Source organism: Phascolarctos cinereus, unplaced genomic scaffold, assembly GCF_003287225.1.
Source record: "Phascolarctos cinereus isolate Bilbo 61053 unplaced genomic scaffold, phaCin_HiC Scaffold_2;HRSCAF=192, whole genome shotgun sequence".
Lineage (NCBI taxonomy): Eukaryota > Metazoa > Chordata > Mammalia > Diprotodontia > Phascolarctidae > Phascolarctos > Phascolarctos cinereus.
Window position 1 is genome coordinate 124,711,039 of NW_027555625.1, and position 14,118 is coordinate 124,725,156.

Consider the following 14,118-nt stretch of genomic DNA (forward strand, 5'->3'; position numbering starts at 1 on the left):
CATAATATGTGTTCCACCCCAGCTGTCTTCCATCTCCCTCCCCAACATAATACAGGTACAATAATTTCCCACCTGTATGCTTTTGCACACACAGTTCCCTAAGCTTGGAATTCCTTTTCAATTTCTCTTCACTGATTGAATTCCTACTCATACTTTAAAGGTGAACTCACATAAAACTTCTTGCAGGAAGCCTTCTCTAATCCCATGGGTCGTTGCAACTCACTCATTTGCTGTGTAGAGGCAAACCTCGGAAATATTCAGGTTCATTTCCAGGCCACCACAATAAAATAAATATCATAATGAATCAAATCACATGAATGTTTTGGTTTCTCAGTGTATATAACAGTTATGTTTATACTATATTATAGTCTAAGTGTGCAATAGTTTTATATCTTAAAAAATAATGGATATTCTTTAATTTAAAAAAATACTTTATTGCCCCAAACAAGCTAACCATTATCTGAGCCTTTATCAAGTTGTAATCTTTTTGCTGGTGGAGGGTCTTGCCTTGATATTGATGGCTGTCGACTGATCAGGTGGTTGCTGATTAGGGGGGCTGTGAAAATTAAAATAAGACTATAATGAAATTTGACACATTGATTGACTCTTCCTTTCACTCAAACACTTGGAGGCCATTGCAGGATTATTAATTGGCCTAATTTAAATATTGTTGGGTCTCAGGGAATGGAGAGGTCAGAAGAAAGGAAGAGAAATGAAACAGTTGGTCAGTGGAGCAGTCAGAACACATACATTTATCGATTAAGTTTGCCATCTTGTAGGGGGGCAGGTTCATGGTACTCCAAAACGATTACAGTAGTAACATCAAAGATCACTGATCCTTTCCCTCCTCCTCCTCCAGGTTTGGAGGTTGGACACCATTTATCATGCTCTAGGGGCAAGGGCAGACTCTGAGGGTGAGCTGCTTGCTATCTCTTTCCTGGCTTGACTGTCCTTTGCACTGTCTTCACCTGTCCCCAGCTGAATTTACCTCTGGCACAAGAAATCCCAGTTAAATTTCTGATAGTAAAGGGTCTGCTTTGATGGACAATAATCAAGCTGAGGATCTTGTGTTCTGTTAAGTATGATGTCCAATTTCACTATGAGAAGGCATTCTTGTTTCCAAATGTTTAATAAAAATGGTATATAAACGATAAGTTTAACTTGTTGAATTTAGGATGGTGAACCAAGGCCAAACAATCTTCTGGTAAATGTGTTTAATGCATTCTAAGTGCTGCCTGTCTGATGATCTGCATGCACCAGCTTGGCCTGGTTTCTTATTCCCTTGTAGCTTCAGTTTTCCTTTTTTCATTTGTCTGCTTGACAAGTAAAATGCACTTTAGAAAGCTAATGGCTAATCATACAAGGGGTGGCGGGAAGGAAAAGGAACAACTACCACTGGATTTTAAAAACTGAAATGATCCAAAATATCGCCATTGCCCATCTTTGCCTGCTGTGATCCCATATGCCCTGCTAGGAAGGGGGGACTCTTAGTGTTCTCATTTTACAGATGAGGAAACAAAGGCAGAGAGTGGATGAATGACTTGTCTGGGGTCACACAGCTAGTAAGTACCTGAGGCCAGATTTGAACTAATCTTCCTGATTGCAGTTTTCGTGTTCTATCTGCCGTGTTACCTCTCTGCTCTGGTTAAGCTACAGTTGGGGAATTATTGTTGGTTCTGGGTACGTCTTTTTAGAAAGGATATTGATAAGCTGTAGAATGCCTGGGAAAGGGCAACTAGAACATTCATGTCACCTGAGGGACTAGTTGAAAAATATAGGCGTATTCAACCTTATAAAGACCGGCCTTGGCAGGAAGGAGTGGGAAGGAGGAATAGGACATGACAATGATTCCAAGTATTTGAGGGGCCATCCTCATGGAAGAGAGAATATAGGTTGTTTCTGCTTGGCCGCAAAGAACAGCACTGGCTGCCGCAAGTGAAGATGCAGAAAGGTAGATTTAGGTTTGAGGTAAGGCAAAATTTTCAGAACAATTGAAGCTATCCCAAAGTGACATGGACAATTGCTAGAGGTAGTGATTTTCTCCTTCTTTGAGGTTTTTAAGCAAAGACAAGATGGCACTTGTGGGGATGCTTGTTGAGGACTTTCTTGTTCAGCTGTTGACTAGATAAGATGCTCTTTTAACACTAAGATTCTGTAATTTGATCTCAGCAGGTTCTCAAGAAGCATTTGTTTAGTGGAGTTGAATTAACAGGGATCATGCACTCAAAAGAATTGCTTTTCTTCATCAAAACTGATGCCAGTTTCTTCCAGTAAATGTAATAATGATAATAAAAATTGTTAGCATTTATGTAGCATTTTTAAGTTTGCAAAGTGCTTTCTTTACATGTGTTACAGAGCAGCTGGTGGTACAGAGTTCTAGAGTCAGGAAGACCTGAGTTAAAATTTGACCTCAGACACTTACTGGCTGTGTGACTTTCAGCAAGTCGTTTAACCTCTATTTGCCTCAGTTTCTTCATCTATAAAATGGGAATGATAATAGTATCTATTTCCCAAGGTTGTTGTGAAGATCAAATGAGATAATATTTGTAAAAAAGATCTCAGCATAGTGGCTGGTACATAGCAGGTGCTATATAAATATTAGCTATTATTATTTTTGTTATTACCTCATTTGATCCTTATAACAACATGTCACTTAGTCACCTAGATCTTATTAAGTATCTCCTTTGTGCCAGGCACTGTGCTAAATGCTGGGGATAAAAAGAAAAGCAAAAACAATCCCTGTACTCAAGAAATTCAGTATTTAATGGGGGTGAAAACTTGCAAATAACTTTGTACAAACTATATACACATACATATATATACACATACACAGGATAAATCGGCACATGGTAGGTACTTAATAAATGTTTACTGATAATCAACAGAGACTTTCTGTAGAAGGTGGTATTTTAGCTGATAATTGAAAGAAGCCAATAGGCAGAGGTAAGGGAGGAGGGAGTTCTAGGCAGGGGGGACAACTAGGGAAAATGTACAGCTAGGAGATGGAGTGTCTTGTTTGAGGAGCAGCAAGGAGGCCAGTGCCACTAGATACCAGAGCACATGGGGCAAAGGTAGGGTGTAAGAAGACTGGAAAGGTGAGGAGGGAGAGGGACAGGTTATTAAGGTTTTGAAAGCCAAGCAGAGAATTTTATATTTGATCCTGAAAGTGATAGGGTGCCAGTACAGATTATTGGATATGGGAATAATATGGTACTATGCCCTTTTTAGCCAATAGTTTTCTCTTCAATATGAATTATTTTCTATGAATTAAAGTATCCTCTCCCTATGAATACTTTCTCATATAAAAGCTTTCCTAGATTTAGTATTTTCAAAAGGTTTCTCAACCATTTGTACAATAAATTGTACAAAACTAAAGGTGTTCTATAGGAAGATCAATTTGGCAGCTGAATGGAGAATGTATTAGATTGGGGAAAAAATTGAGGCAGGGAGATCAATCAGAAGGCTATTGCAATAGTCCAGTTGCAAGACTTTTGTACCAGGGTATTGGCAGTGTCAGAGGAGAGGAGGGGGTGTACATTCTGTGAGGTAAATGCTATTATTATCCCCATTTTACAGATGAGGTAACTGATTCTGAGAGGTTAAAGGTCACACACCTAGTAAATGTCCAAGGCAAGGTTTGAACTCAGCTCTTCCTGACTTCAAATCCACTGCTATCCACTGGACCACCTAATTGTCTCTAACAAATGTTTTTTTTTCTTCATGTAAGGATTAATCTTTTTTAGTGCCTTCAAGATCTTTAGACTATTTCTTTCCATTCTAGACTTCACAGTGTTTTCACTTTCTACTTACAGAACCATAGAAATGAGACAGATCTCAAAATATCATTAGGTGTGTCCCTCTGTTTCCAGGAACATAACCAAGGCAGATGCTGCTTCTTCCTATTTTTGAAGATCTCAGTACAACTTCTCTTTGTAGTCTATACTTTTGTATCATCATTCTTTTTTTAATTGCTGTTACTTTGTTTTTTTCTTTTTTTAATATAAATTTATTTATTTTTAGTTTTCAACCTTTACTTCCACAAGATTTTGAGTTCCAAATTTTCACCCCATCTCACCCCTCCCCCCACCCCAAGATGGCATGCATTCTGAATACCCCTTCCCCTGTCTGCCTCTCTTCTATTCTCCCCCCACTTCTCTTATCCTCCCCTTCTATTTGCCTGTAGGGCAGGATAGACTTCTGTACCCCATTTCCTGTATTTCTTATTTCCCAGTTGCATGTGAAAACTTTTTTTTTAAACATATGTTTTTAAAACTTTGGGTTCCAAATTTTCTCCCTCCCTCCCTCCCCACCTACCCTCATTGAAAAGGCAAGCAACTCAATATAGGTTATACATGTGCAGTTATGCAAAACACTTCCATAGTAGACATGTTGTGAAAAACTAACTCTATTTCCCTTAATCCTATCCTGCCCCCCATTTATTCTATTCTTTCTTTTGACCCTGTCCCTCCTCAGAAGTATTTGCTTCTGATTACCCCTTTCCCAATCTGCCCTCCTCTCTATCACCCCCTGCTCTCTTGTCCCCTTCCCCCTATTTTCCTGTAGGGTAAGACAGATTTCCATACCCAATTGAATGTGTGTTATTCCCTCCTTAAGCCAAATCCTATGAGAATAAGATTCACTCATTCCCTCTCACCTTCCCCGTTTCCCCTCCACTGTAAGAGACTTTTCTTTTTGTTTTTTTGTGAGATAATTTACCCCATTCTACCTCTCCCTTTCTTCTTCTCCTAGTATAATCCTCTCTCATCCCTTAATTTTATTCTCCAGATATGACCCCTTAATCTTCAACTCACCCTGTGCCCTCTATCTATCTATCTATACATACATATAATTTTTTTCCTCCAACTACCCTAATACTGACAAAGGTCTCATGAGTTATAAATATCATCTTTCCATGCAGGAATGTAAACAGTTCAACCTTAATAAGTCTCTTATGATTTCTCTTTCCTGTTTACCTCTTCATGTTCCACTTGAGTCTTTGAAAGTCAAATTTTCTATTCAGCTCTGGTCTTTTCATCAAGAATGCTTGAAAGTCCTCTATTTCACTGAATGACCATTTTTCCCCATACTCAGTTTTGCTGGGTAGGTGATTCTTGGTTGTAATCCTATCTCCTTTGCCCTCTGGAATATTATATTCCATGCCCTGCGGTCCTTTAATGTAGAAGCTGCTAAATCTTGTGTTATCCTGATTGTGTTTCCCAGTACTTGAATTGTTTCTTTCTGGCAGCTTGTAATATTTTCTCCTTGACCTGGGAACTCTGGAATTTGGCTACAATATTCCTAGGAGTTTTCCTTTGGGGATCTCTTTCAGGAGGAGATCTGGATTCTTTCAATTTCTATTTTGCCCTCTGGTTCTAAAATATCAGGGCAGTTTTCCTTGATAATTTCTTGAAAGATGATGTCTAGGCTCTTTTTTTGATCATGGCTTTCAGATAGTCCAATAATTTTTAAATTCTCTCTCCTGGATCTATTTTCCAGGTCAGTTGTTTTTCCAATGAGATATTTCACATTGTTTTCTAATTTTTCATTCTTTTGGATTTGTTTTACAGTGTCTTGATTTCTCATAAAGTCACTAGCTTCCAATTGCTGTATTCTAATTTTTAAGGAAAGTATTTTCTTTCTTTTGATTTTCCTTTTCCATTTCTTTTTAGGGCATTCTTCTCCTCATTGGCTTTTTGGACCTCTTTTGCCATTTGGGTTAGGCTTTTTTTTATTAGGGTTATTTCTTCAGTATTTTTTTGGGTCTCCTTTAGCAAGCTGTTGACTTGTTTTTCATGATTTTCTTGCATCACTGTCATTTCTCTTCCCAGTTTTTCCTCACTTCTTCTTCTCAAAATCCCTCTTGAGCTCTTCCAAGGCCTGGGACTGATTCATATTTTTCTTGGAGGCTATGAGATGTAGGAGCTTTGACTTTGTTGTCTTCTTCTGGTTGTATGTTTTCATCTTCTTTGTCACCAAAGTAAGATAATATAGTCTGACTCTTTTTGCACTGCTTGCTCATGATCCCGGCCAATTATACTTGAGTTTTAAGCTCTTTGTTAAGGTAAGAGTCTGCTTCCAATGTGGAGAATGTACTGTACCAAGCTTTGGGGGTTTATACAGCTGTTTTCAGAGATACATGTAGGGACCTGTAAATTTTCAGTTCTTACAAGGTTGTATGATAAGGAGCAAGGTGTTTACTCCTTTCCTGGCCTGTAGTCTGGTCTATTAGTGACCACAAGTACTCCTTTCTGTCCTGGAACTGTGAAGAAGGTTTCCTCTCCGCAGGCTACAAGCTCCACCATGCCAGCACTCCTCCTTGCCCCAGGACCGCCGCCCAGAACTGTGACCCAGGTCCAAGCACGGGCAAAGCAAGAGACTTCTGCCTCAGCACTGGCAAAGATCTCCCTGAAATCCCCCTCTAATCAGCCACTGGATTCCCCCTCAGTCTGTGGGCCGGAAGCTCAGGACGCAGCCCCCACCCCATCGCTGGCGCTCTGTGCTCTGGAGCTGGCTCTGACCTAGCAGAAACAGACTTTTCCCACTGACCTTCTAAGTTGTCTTTGGTGTTTGTGGGTTGAGAGGTCTGGAAGCTGCCACAGCTGCCCGAGATTCAGTCCTCTGAGGCCTGCTCCAGGTTTGCTGAGCCTGCATGCCCTCTCCACACTGCGCTCCTGTCCCCACCCAGCAAGATATACCTTTCTGGTCAACCATCCATGTTGTCTTGGGCTGGAAATTTGCTTCACTCTGTCTTTTTGTGGCTTCTCCTGCTTTAGAATTTGTTTAGAGCCATTTTTTATAGGTATTTAGAGGGGTTTGGGGGAGGGCTCAAGCAAGTCACAGCTTTCACTCCGCCCCCTCATCATTCTTATGGGTGGAAAATACTTCCTTTTATCAACACTACTGTTCTCTTTTTTTTTGCAATTCATGACGAATTACAAATTCATACTTTATTCTGTGAAATTAAAGAATAAACAGCATGCATCATATAATTACTCTGGAAGACATTATTGCCTTGTATGTAGTAAAAATTACCCATCCTTGAATGTGGTTAAAAAAAATCTGCTCTTTCCTCCTCTTACCCTACAAGAAAAAAAAATCAGCTGCTAATCAGCAGCTCCTACTCCCAGGATTACCTACTTCAGCTGTAGATCATATCTTCTGCTTTGTTCATGAAAATATCTTATGGGACAGAATTAGAAGGCTGGCTGAAATCCAAATTTATATCAGATGTTAAGCCCTATCTCTTTTTCATAGAAGGAAATTAAATTGGATGGGCATGACTTGTTCTTCACAGAGCCATGCTGGTTGTTATCTGGTATGGTTATAAATTAATCGATTGACGAATCATTCTTTAAGTGGTTTCTTTCCACTCATCCACATTAATTACTAAAGATGACTTTTGCTGAGATGAGGCATAGAAACACCTTATAAAGGATGCACATGAAAGGAAAAGGAAGTAGGCTGGTCACACTATGAGAATCAAAGAGAAGATGCATGGTACCCTTGAGATTTTTTTTTAAGTTGAGAGGAAGGTCACCAGTATGTTGAGTAGAGGATTGACGGAAAGTCATAGACAACAACCATTCTGGAAAATTATTTGTAACTGTACTAGAAAATTACCTAAACTATTCATACTCTTTCATTCAGTGATCCCACTACCCAAGGAAGTCAAAGATAAAGGGTAATATCTCATATATACAAAAAGTATGCAAAGCAAAAACAAAAAACACTTGGAAAGTGAATGCCCATCAGTTAGGAAATGGCTGAGGAAATCATGATATAAGATTGAAATGGAATCTTATTGTGCTACAGGAAACAGCAAATATAAATAATTCAGAGAAACTTGGGAAGACTTGTATGAACTGATGTACATCAAAGTAAGAAGAGCCAAAAGAATGTACACAATGACCATAGTGTAAAGGAAAACAGTGTTAAAAATATCAAATATCGTGCCATGCTATCAGATAGCTTAAAACATAGCTCCTCTTGCTAGAGAGATGTAAAATTACTGGTGTAAAATGGGGCATACTTTGTCATACATGGTCAGTGTGATAGTTTCTTGTGCTTAACCAATGATGTAAAAAAAAAGAAGCATAAAAAACCAAAATATTTAAAAAAGAATAAATAAATGAAGCTTTTAAAAAATTGTGTGGGAGAAGACTCCAAAGGATAAGAAGGCATTGGGTCCTTGGGTATGGTTGGGCTTTTGATCAGTGGAGGACAGCACTAAAACCAGAGATTCATCAAGTACCATGTTAAATTAGCTTATCTGTTATTCTCAGGATTGTCCTTTCTCTTTGTTAAGGTCTGTTGTTGGGACCAAAGGGGCATTTCTGACCACTGTCCCCTCTCCCCATGGACCAGGATTGATACCTCCACACTAGAGCAATTCGTTAATTCCCTTCCCAGGCTCCCCCTCCCTCCTCTACCCCTTTCCATTCCCCCTATCCCTGCCCCACTCTGTCCCCAGTACACGTACATACTGGGGTAGGGGACTGACACTTTCAAAGTAAAAATGGAAAAGGCAGAGGCAGCTAGGTGGGGCAGTGGATAGAGCACCAGCCCTGGAGTCAGGAAGTCCTGAGTTCAAATCTGGCCTCAGACACATAACACTCACTAGCTGTGTGTCCCTGGGCAAGTCACTTAAACCCAATTGCCTCACCAAAAAAAAAAAAAGAATGGAAGAGGCAGGAAAGGGAAGGGATAAACTTAGAATTGTCACTAGAGAACTTCAGGTCCCGTGATCTTTGGATCATGGCAGGAAGAGTAAGGCCATCCTGGGCTTGTGAGGGACGACTTCCAGGATACGGGGAATCATTACTCTAAACTCTTACTTGAATTTCTGGTGCTCCTTCACTCCAGATATTAGGGCAGCTCAGGTAGGAATAGGGTCCCACCTTTGAGATCAAAGGTAAGAAGATACTAACCAGCTAAGAAACTGGAAGTTTCAAACCTGGAGATTTCCAGACTAGAAGATCCAGGAAAAGGGATTCCAGAAAAGAGGCACAGGAAATAATAGAGTTAAGGCCACGGATAGCTTGTTGGATAGAGAAAAACAAGGCTTGAAATATATCACTTTTTCCCCCTGGACTTTAACATTCCTTATTTTGGCCTTCATTTTATCCTTGTGAATAATCAGTTATATTTTCAATAATCTTTAATAGAGGTCTATCCATCCTTTGATGCTACTGTGCATCCACCCAACTGCAAACAGAAGAGGACTCAAGTGGAGATAGAAGGAGGCAGGGAAGGAGAGGCTCAGTCAGAGCTAACTAGGAGATGAGTGGCCCTGTGAGAGCAGAAGAAAATGGAGTGGCAATCAGGAAGGCAAAGGGGTGGTGGGGCTTCAGATGTAGGAATGGCAGGGGAAAGGAAGTAAGGAAGGATGGTGCCAAATGATTTCATTAGTAAGTCAGGACAACTGTGGTGTAGTGGAAATAACCTTAGAACTGGAGACAGAAGACCTGAATTCCTGTTCAAGCTTTAATGCAATTAGTTTTGTTACCTTGAAGAAGTCAACTTACACTGTGCTTTAGTTTCCTTTGCTGCAAATACAGAAAATAATATATGCACTACCTGCCTCACAGGGTAGTTAACAATCAAAGTAGAATAATATATTTGCAGCACTTTGTAAACTGCAAATGTCTATATATAAACACTAGTTAATTATGAGAGAAATCACATGCATCCCCTTCCCAGTCATTGAAGAGACCTACCCTCTCCAAATTCTCAAAAAAAAATATTAGTACTACCATAACATGTTCATAGAAGAAATAAATGATTTCTCAGAATTTTGTGGACATTCTCAGATGGATTGGTTGATTAAAGGATATTTGTAGAATGTCATAGATATTTAGTCCCTGGGAGGAATGAAGCAACTTGGAAGGAAAGTATTGAGACGTTCCAAGGCTTTCTGGGTTGGTTTGGTGATGCTCTAAGGGTAGGTTACAGACCAGCCAGTGAGAAAGGAGATACGTAAGAGTTAGGAGAGAGGAGAATCTTTTGGCAGTTTGGAATCTCAAACCTTAGAGGTTCTTAATTCCCTGTTCTCTTCCTTCACCTGGAGTATTTAGATGGCAAAGTATTAAAGTTATGCAAGCCAGAATTTCTGTCCAGGCTTCACTAATGACTAGCCTTTGTGACCTCCAGAAAATCACTTCACTAATCTGTGCCTGTTTTCTTATCTGTGGCTGTCCTATTATCTTAGCCTTTCTCTGGGGAATTGGAAAAATTAACATCAATTCTTTATATTTACAGGTTTTAGTGTGAGCACATATATCCTCTCTCTGAGAGAAGCAGAGCAAATTTCATTAGTTTCACTTTAGGATGAGGAAACTGAGGAAGTTAGGTGTCACAATAGATAAAGGGCTGGGCCTGAAGTTAGGCAGACTGAAGTCACATTTATTAGTCTGTGTGACCTTGGGCATGCCATTTAACATCAGTCTGCCTCAGTTTCCTCAACTGTAAAATAGAGATAATAATAAGCACCTACCTCACAGGATTGTTGTGAGAGTCAAATGAAATGTTTGTAAAACATTTAGCACAGTGCCTGGCACATAGTAGGTGCATAATAAATGCTTATTCCCATCTTTTTCTCTCCAGCATTAAAAAAAAGTCTTACTTTAAACGCGCAAACTTTTTTCTCTCTCTCACCTCCTATTGAGAAAAAGAAAAAAGATCATTTTAATCAATATGCACAATCAAGCAAAAAAAATTGTATGTCTCATTTTACATTTTGAGTCCATTTTGAGTCTCTGTCAAGAGGTAGGTAGCATATTTCCTTATTGGTCCTTTGGAATCATGGATTGTCATTGAAATTGATTATAGGTCTTAAGCTCAAATTGTTTGTCTTCACAATGTTGCTCTCATTGTCTACATTGTTCTCATTCTGCTCACTTCCCTGGTGTCAGTTGATACAAGTCTTCCCAGGTTTCTCTGAAAGGATCCCTTTTGTTTCCTTTCAGCTCTGTTTTATACTGTGGTCCTCTGTGTACTCAATGCTCCATCTAAACTGGATCCTCTCCCATTTCCCCTCCATCTCCCAGCACATATCCTGTGTTCAAAACGCTTTCCCTGTGTTCATGTTTTCTCCTGGTTATTTGCTGAATTCCTACTCTCACCTTTAAAGCACCTATCTTCCTGATCCATTTTCCCCTTGAACTTCATATAACTCTTTTCCCCTGTTGTTCTCTAATGCACATGTCAATAAGTGGCATGGTGTGGAGGCTAGAGGGCTGTTCTTGGAGTCAGAAAGACCTGCTTCTGACATGCACTAGCTGCGTGACCCAAAACAAGTCACTTAGCTTCTCAGTTATAGATCAGCTGCAGATCTGCATGAGGAGGAGGGAAGTTCACATACTGAGGAAGTGAGGGGGGGATTTCTACACACAGAGTTCCCAGCACAGAGGAAATCACAGTTCTGTACCAGACAGCAGTGTGCTGGTAAAGGTTTAACAACCAGCTCTTCATGACACAGTTTTAAGTTTAATCTGCATTTTTAACAGTTTTTCTATCACTTTCTTCAGTCTATATGATCCATAAAACATTAAATCAAGCTGTGATTTGTGGCATTTGCCAATTTCAAAAGTATAAATGCTCCTACTGGAAATTTAACAATAGGGTCTCCTGAATCTATTAGAGAACAATCCTGGTACAAAAGGGAAAAAAGGCACATTATTACATGATATTTGTCTATATATATCTTCCTTCTACACTATAAGTTTGGTGAGGGCAGAGAACTGGATCTTACTTTATCTCCCCCAGCTCAGAGAATAGGTGCTTACTAACTGTGAATTTGGAGGATTGACAGAAGTTCTTGATCAATTGACTGAGCTTATTAACCACAGTGGTGTGGCCTTTGAAATTTTTAATCTTATCTTCTGATAGATGGTATGGAAATGCTTCTTAGGCCTCCTGGAGGCTGTCTCAGTATGAATTGGTTGCCTCCAATGGGATCCCTTTGACTGACTTATAAAAAGAAGTCTTCAATGGTAGACTCAGTCCTTTATCCCTTTTACTTTTTTTTCCCCTCCTTTCCTAGGACAGATCAAAGCATGACTGAATCTTGGTTACAAAAATGGCCCCTTAGGGCAGAAACACAAGGAAACTTGGTGTATGTGATCATGCTGCACCCTACCCCCAACCCAGTAGAGTGCCACTACATGGTATAGTGAATAGTGCAAGTTGGACTTGGAGTTAGAAAGCCCTGAGTTCAAATCCTGATTCAGACACTTACTGTGTATAACCCTGGCCAGTCACTTAACCTCTATCATTCTCCATTTCTTCCTTCTTCTGTAAAATGGGGATAATTGTCACAGGGTTGTTGTGAGGATCAAATGAAATAACATAAAGTGCTTTGCTTTAAAGTGCTAAATAAATGTTAGCCATTATTATTCCAAAGCCTTGGTCCCAGTCTTGGGGAGGCTGTGGCATAGGCATCTTGGAGAGGGAGAACATTGGGATCTGAGTGGGGAAGAACTCCAGATCCATCCTTTCTCTCTCTCTCTCTCTTTTCCCCCCCTTCTCCCCCATCCCCTCTCCCTCTCCTCCCCACCCCATCCTCAACAGCTTCCATCCTTATTGCTTCCCTTTTTCTTACCAATGTGTTAGGCTTAAAAATTCAGTTGGAATCAGGAAAGGTTTTATAAATGAGATGACCTTTGAGCTGAGTTTAACAAAAGATATTAGGAGTTCTAAGAAGCAGAGATGAGGAAGGAATGCATTCCAGGCACGAGGGAAGCATAGCCTGTTCAAAGGCACGAGGACTAGCTCTATAATACTGTTTGTAAAACAGCAAATGGGCCACTTTTGCCATCCTAGTGATAAAAGAGAATTTTCTGTGGCTCTTCCAGCCTTAGGGGTTTATACCAGTAGCAAGCCCAAGTCTGAAAGTTCGACAAGTGAGACTATTACTGAGACAAAGGGTATTCCTGGGCAGCACCAGCCTCTTGTAGAGAAATTACAAGTGAGACCCCACCTAAATGGGCAGAGCAGTTTTCTAAACCATGATTTGGGGAAGCAAAAAAAAACCCTGAAATTTGCCCACTGAAATTATGAATTTGGGCTATTTGAATAGTGCAAGTCTAAGGGGATGGGGGATAACCCCCATTTCTCTCAAAACCCTGTTTATTTCCTTTCAGAGGGCAGTATGAATGCTAATAGTGCTATGCCAAGACCAGATAGGTCCCTAAGATCAAAATTGGGAGTCACTGGAATAGGAGGTATTAACCTCCTTAGATAACTTCCAAATTCTTTTCCCCTCTGAAGAGTTCAAACTATAGGGTAGTGCTCATTCTGGAGGACCTTAGATTTTGAGCTGGAAGAGACCTTAGAGGTCATCTAATCCAGTGCCCTTATTTTGCAAATGAGGAAACTGAGGCCTCTATTAGGTTACATATGTTTTAAAAAAAAAAGGGGGATTTGAACTTGTCTTCTGACTCCAAAACCAGTGAATTCCCCACTGCACCACCCTGCTTCTGGACTTTAGGATCCTAGGGAAAGTCAGGACTTACTAGCAAAGAAAAATTATTTCTGGGCTATTCTGAGTTATTTTATTTTTGCATTTTCTGTACAGTGGAGGAAAGTTCATCCTGTCTCCATTGTAATCTTGAGTGATTACATAGCATCTCTTCCCCACATCTGTGGTGACCTAGACATGAGCTATATTCTGATATCTCCCAGAAGCAAATCATATTAGGGACAACTTGAGTGGAAGTAATTTGGGGCCTGTCCCCCAAGATGGACTCTGTTAGTGACTGTCCAGGTATTGAGGGGCTGGGACCAGAGATGGTGGAATGAATTGATCAGAGCAGTTAAGTGACTTGCCCAAATTATAGTAAGTGATAGAACTCACACTCAATTTTTCTGACTTCCAAATCCAATGTTCTTCTCTAAGACAAGGCAATATATATGGATCTTTCATGTCTATGAATTCTTATTGGATGTTGGTGATAGTCTTGTTCTAGTGTACATAGGTGACCCTAGTGGTAATAGCATAATTTATTTTATGAAGACAATTCTAAAATGAAGGGGTGCCTTTGTCTTTCCTTAATTATCATCAGAGGAGTTAAAATTCTGGCTCCTCCCAATGGGCTCTGACCACATCTACAGCAACAACAG

General features: G+C 40.0%; 1 long non-coding RNA gene across 6 annotated transcripts in view; it reads left to right on the forward strand.

Annotated features, from left to right (window-relative positions):
• Positions 1-14,118, forward strand: part of LOC144454081 (uncharacterized) — a 99,181-nt gene that overhangs the window by 14,521 nt on the left and 70,542 nt on the right. The gene's annotated exons all lie outside the window — the stretch shown is intronic.